The following is a 6,305-nucleotide window of genomic DNA, read 5'->3' as shown; positions in this document are numbered from 1 at the left end:
CCCGCCGACACGCACACACACACACCATATTCCAGCATTGTAATCTTGACATTCCAGCCTGTTCATTATAGCCATAATAAAATATAATAATAAAATAGTCAACCTAAAAATTCCACTGCTCTGTTTGTCAGTAGCCTATACATAATTCGTACCATTTTGCGCATGTGAAGAGGATGATTTTTTCCGTCGATATTGGAACGTGAGTGAAGTACAAAGCCTATAATAAAGAACAGTTTACCATCCAAATACATCGCAAATGTTGAAACATTTCAACATGCACCCAGGAGCAGGGTTACACTGCTTTAGACCAATCACATTATTAAATACTTATTATACAATTTTAACCCTTATAGATGCTAACAGATTAAAATTATTTTTACACAAAATCATAAGTGATTCTCAATCTGGTTTTATGAAGGGGAGATCCATACACAACAATATTTGTTTAGTGATTGATCTTTTATATTACAGACATCTAATAGAAACTGATGGCTTTATTCTCTTCATTGACTTCTACAAGGCATTTGATTCAGTTGAACATCCATTTATTTTCGATTGTTTAAAATTGTTTGGGTTTGGAGATAAATTTCGAAATATTATAAAATCCCTTTACGAAAATTCGAATAATTCGGTTTCTTTATCAGGAGGTACATAACCAAGATTTCCAATCAATGGTGGCATAACACAAGGTTACCCTATTTCCCCATTTATTTTTATTATAACTACAGCTATCTATCTTTATCAGGAACTCAAGCATAGCCCCATTACAGGTACTTGGCCAGCCAGTAATCATCAGCCAGTTTGCAGATGATACTACCATTTTCATGAAACAGTTAGGTCCCCAAAATATTACAAATAATTCACACCTTCTCAAGCCTCCGGTTTAAAAATGAATTTGAACAAGTGTGAATTAATGCCAATTCATCAGTAGGCGCGTTTCCATTAAAGATTTGCGCAAAACTTTTGCGTTTTTTTCTAAATATCGACAAAAAACTATTGCGAAATGACGGTGTTTCCATTAACCGATGTCATGCGACTAAAAACTTAATTTTTCCTCTCGTGATAAGTCATTCCAAAAATCAATGCATCATGGAAATAGTAGTTGATTTACATATACGGCGTTAAATCCGCTTTAAAAAAAGGACTACTTTTCCCAGAGTGCACCCCGTGACATCATCCCGCCTACCAGAGGATCCGGAAGTTACGTAGCAGTTGTTCAGCGACTCGTATTTTCCAACGCAGTCTCGCGGTGAAATTCAAATTGTCGTTCTAACTTCGACAATCACGCTATCTTGGTTTTATCTTTTAAAGTTTTAATACATGATCAAGGTAAGTTGATACTTCTAAACTAACACGTAAGTTAGATTTTAATCTATAGCGCAGTACAAGATAGGCTTTTTTTGGGTTGTTTTCTGTGGTTGGATTGTATTTGTTATTATGTTAGAGGTTCTAGAATTATCCCCCATTTACAGTGCTTATAGGAAAATATGTGAGCTTACAGTGAACGAAGTAACATGAGAAAAAGGGCTATTAAAAGAGTCAACAGGATGTTTGAATCTTTGGAAAAAGAAATCAATTCAGGATACAACTTTACAGTCTCCCGAACAGGCAATACAATCACCGTGGCATCATGAAACACCCAGACCACAGAGAAAAAGCCTCTCAAGCGATGACCGATTAATAAGATGTAAGATTTATTTTTGTTTTTTTACTATCATATATTCACTGTTAGCGTAAGGCTCATGTCATAGCAGAGGTGGTGTGGTAAACCTTACAATACCTGTGTTTAATGTTTTAGCACTTCTCCATGACATAATATCTAAACAAGAGATCCTTATGGAGCAGCAGAGGAACATAAGGATGGTGCAAGATCTCAAAGGAAACAACGTTCAGGAGATCACAGAGGCACAGAACCAAAGTCCAAACCTGTTTCCAGTTGAAGACTTAGGTCATTAACTTCCCTGCAAAGTGATCTTCGATCATGTCCAGAAACAAGACAAAAAGTGGTAGGTAACACCGTCAGTAATGCATGCTGTTATCACTCACAAGTCTGGTTGTAATTAAATGGTGTGTGTGATCAATTTAAAACATGAAAAATCTATAACCATAACAAAAACTCTTTATATTTGTCTAATTTGGTAAATATAATATCGATATTAGAAACAAAAGCATGTTTTAGTGTTTTGACTTCATAGTGATGGCATGTTTTAAAAATATTTCAGGTACTTGAACTGGGATTGTTGGGTGGAGTCGACGTAAAGGACACGTCTGGCAGATTATGAGGCAAGCAATCAAAAATGACTTTGTCAAAGTGGTAAACTGGAGAGTTTGAGTTGTACATGGGAAAACACCTTTCCAAAGCTTGCAGCTTAAAAACATTGTGATTGGTAAGTGCATTTTTATTGTGTCAAAGTCTATCTGGAACTTCATGACTATTCCCTCATGTCATGAATGAATGTTGCAAGTTTTAATTATTTGACTGGTGGTGTCTTTTAATACAAATGCTTTATGTCTCTATTGTTCATTTTAATTAAAAGTATTTTTTAACTGTATTTGTATGCTCCTATTCTAGAGGCTGTAAGAAGAAATCCTGTGTGTGCACGGACATCGTGCTGGAGGTCGAAAAAGTTATTAAAAGGTGGTTTCATCTAGCTGGTGATCGTGAGGGTGGCAGAAAAAGGACACCTTTGCAAAATGTTAATGTAAGCCACACATTTTAAGTTATCAGGGACTTTGTTTTGCATTGTTGCAACTTATATTTTTACCTTTTTTGCACATCTGTAAATATAAATTGTATTTCATTTGTCTTTTATAACCAGCTTTTAGTTTGTTTCTGTACTTTTATGATTTATGCATGACACATTTACACTTTTGCTTTATTGTTTGTATCAGTTTAATTTATTGCTTGGTTTCTGTTGCTTTTTAGTACGGTGGCCGAGAGGGCTCAACACGCTGCAACAGAAGAAAACGCAAGGAAATAGAAAAACACAAGCAAATGAAGAAAACATCTTCATCAGTTTGACAGCACATGTGCTGCAAATATGCAAAAAACAACCAAATACAGAAACGCGCTGCAAATGGCAGACCAACAGCGCAAATATCTACAGTAGTGTTTTTATTATTATTTATTGGTTGCATTGTATTTGCAGTGTGTGTGTGTATATTTCACACACAATATGTGTTGTGAAACTGATGTTTTCTTAACTTGCTGGTGTTTTTCCTATTTGCATGTTTTCTTCTGTTGCAGGACGTTGAAGTCTCTTGCTGTTTGCAGCGCGTTTTTGTATTTGGTTTCTTAATTTGCTGGTGTTTTTCTGAATTACCTGTTTGCATGTTTTCTTCTGTTTCCATGCGTTGAGATCTCTCAGCCACCGTATTTTGGTTTGTTTCTGTATTTCATTATTTAAGCATGCCACAAACTTTTTTTTTATTGCATTATTTTTGTAACATTTTAATTTAGTGCTCTGTCTTTTTATTCTTGTATTGTGACTATTTGTTGCTTTTGTTTTGCCTTACTCTAGTATTGTTTTATCTTGTCTTTTTCCCATAGTTTTTATTTTTCCATTTATCTGGCTGAGATTTTCTTCCGCTCTCAATAAAATGCTGTACTTTGCATTTGTGTAGTGTCATTATTTTATTATTCCTTGCACAATATATAAGTATTACACAGGGATCATTTCTGGTTCAGTTTTGGGGACTGGTATAATATTGGCCCCGTTATGGCTGTTTTCTGGAGCTTCTGGATAAGTTGTGGCTGAGTTCTGGGGTAAAGCTGGTGGCAGTTTGGCCCTTGTCTGGCTGACATCTGGGGATTACGGTGTGGTTTTGGGCCAGTTCTGGATAATATCTGGGTACATTGTAAAACTATGGGTGAGTTTTGGTCTGCTTCCGGCATTGATCTGGTTGACTTTCGGCAAACAGCACTTGGGCCAACCTTGGACCGTAATTCCATGCGGTATGTGGGCCAAAATCTCAGCCGAAATTTAGCCAGATCCGGCCCAAAGCCAATTTGCTATCTGGGTCAGTATGATTTTTCTACTTCTACTTGCTATCGAGGCCAAAAAAGTCAAAATATCATAAAAAACCATATACTTGTATAAAGCCTTAAGTGTCAGTTCATTAGTCATGAATGGATTTTATTCTTAACATTTGTCAAATTTAGAAAAAAAAAACACAATTTAGTCGGGTCCCTAGGTTCTCGTCAACCCTGTTACTTTTTATGAAAACACCTCTTTAAAGATAATAGACTGTTCCAAAAGTTGCATCAGTTCCAGGAAGTGACATCATCTGCCTTTCATGATGTTGATGGTAGAAGACAAGTAAGTGTTATCTTCTTTTAATGAATTTTCTTTGAGTTTATGTAATGTCTGAAAGACAGGGACACGCTCATTGTGTCAGCCCTGTTACCAGAAAAGCATACGTTAAAAAGTTATTTGTACATATTTAAAAATGTACATATATTACAACATTTAAGCCTCTCATTAAGGCACATAATGTGGTGTCATTACCTATACCTCATGGCTAGTAATGGCCGCCAATAACATTTTTCGTCAACCCTGTTACCGTCAACCCTGTTATCATTCCAGGGTAACAGGGTTGACGAAAGTATGCTTTTGTGTGTCTTACCCATGTTGTATACCCAAGAAGGGTTAAATCAAGGGCAACTGGACTTTGCTTTGCCTCTCATCCAAGGGGTTTCTTCAGTTCTAAATGACTGATGGGGAGTGCCAGGTATTTAACCTCTGTGGGGTTGTCACCCCTGAGCCAACCCTTCTTGGATAACTATGACCTGGGTGACTGAGAATTTTCACAGACGTACTTTTCTTACTAATAGTATTTACATAATATACAGTGGGGAGAACAAGTATTTGATACACTGCCGATTTTGCAGGTTTTCCCACTTACAGAGCATGTAGAAGTCTGTTATTTTTATCATAGGTACTCTTCAACTGTGAGTGACGGAATCTAAAACAAAAATCCAGAAAATAACATTGTATGATTTTTAAGTAATTAATTTGCATTTTATTGCATGACATAAGTATTTGATACATCAGAAAAGCAGAACTTAATATTTGGTACAGAAACCTTTGCAATTACAGAGATCATACGTTTCCTGTAGTTCTTGACCAGGTTTGCACACACTGCAGCAGGGATTTTGGCCCACTCCTCCATACAGACCTTCTCCAGATCCTTCAGGTTTCGGGGCTGTCGCTGGGCAATACGGACTTTCAGCTCCCTCCTAAGATCTTCTATTGGGTTCAGGTCTGAAGACCGGCTAGGCCACTCCAGGACCTTGAGATGCTTCTTACGGAGCCACTCCTTAGTTGCCCTGGCTGTGTGTTTCGGGTCGTTGTCATGCTGGAAGACCCAGCCACGACCCATCTTCAATGCTCTTACTGAGGTCTCGCGATAGAGATCTCGCGATACATGGCCCCATCCATCCTCCCCTTAATACGGTCCAGTCGTCCTGTCCCCTTTGCAGAAAAGCATCCCCAAAGAATGATGTTTCCACCTCCATGCTTCACGGTTGGGATGGTGATCTTGGGGTTGTACTCATCCTTCTTCCTCCAAACAGACTTCAACAAACTTCTTCTTAGACCAAAAAGTTCTATTTTTGTCTCATCAGACCACATGACCTTCTCCCATTCCTCCTCTGGATCATCCAGATGGTCATTGGCAAACTTCAGACGGGCCTGGACATGCGCTGGCTTGAGCAGGGGGACCTTGCGTGCGCTGCAGGATTTTAATCCATGACGGCGTAGTGTGTTACTAATGGTTTTCTTTGAGACTGTGGTCCCAGCTCTCTTCAGGTCATTGACCAGGTCCTGCCGTGTAGTTCTGGGCTGATCCCTCACCTTCCTCATGATCATTGATGCCCCACGAGGTGAGATCTTGCATGGTGCCCCAGACCGAGGGAGATTGACCGTCATCTTGAACTTCTTCCAATTTCTAATAATTGCGCCAACAGTTGTTGCCTTCTCACCAAGCTGCTTGCCTATTGTCCTGTAGCCCATCACAGCCTTGTGCAGGTCTACAATTTTATCCCTGATGTCCTTACACAGCTCTCTGGTCTTGGCCATTGTGGAGAGGTTGGAGTCTGTTTGATTGAGTGTGTGGACAGGTGTCTTTTATACAGGTAACGAGTTCAAACAGGTGCAGTTAATACAGGTAATGACTAATGAGAGGAGAACAGGAGGGCTTCTTAAAGAAAAACTAACAGGTCTGTGAGAGCCGGAATTCTTACTGGTCTTACTGTCTAGGTTACGTAATAACCTAGAATACTGTCTAACACTTGATGGCTGCTC

General features: G+C 38.6%; 1 long non-coding RNA gene across 2 annotated transcripts; it reads left to right on the top strand.

The window, feature by feature from the left end:
* Window positions 1–1,190: 1,190 nt before the first annotated feature.
* On the top strand, window positions 1,191–2,602 carry LOC311288682. 2 transcript variants are annotated; one of them, XR_014626975.1, is made up of 4 exons: window positions 1,191–1,329; window positions 1,609–1,687; window positions 1,799–2,006; window positions 2,223–2,602. It is a non-coding gene; the product is annotated as an uncharacterized lncRNA (long non-coding RNA). The 2 variants fall into 2 exon arrangements; XR_014626976.1 differs by having other exon boundaries at window positions 1,597–1,687.
* Window positions 2,603–6,305: the final 3,703 nt, after the last annotated feature.

Source organism: Rutilus rutilus, assembly GCF_951802725.1.
Source record: "Rutilus rutilus genome assembly, chromosome: 4".
Taxonomy (NCBI): Eukaryota; Metazoa; Chordata; class Actinopteri; order Cypriniformes; family Leuciscidae; genus Rutilus; species Rutilus rutilus.
This window is presented reverse-complemented; position numbering and strand designations above follow the sequence as displayed.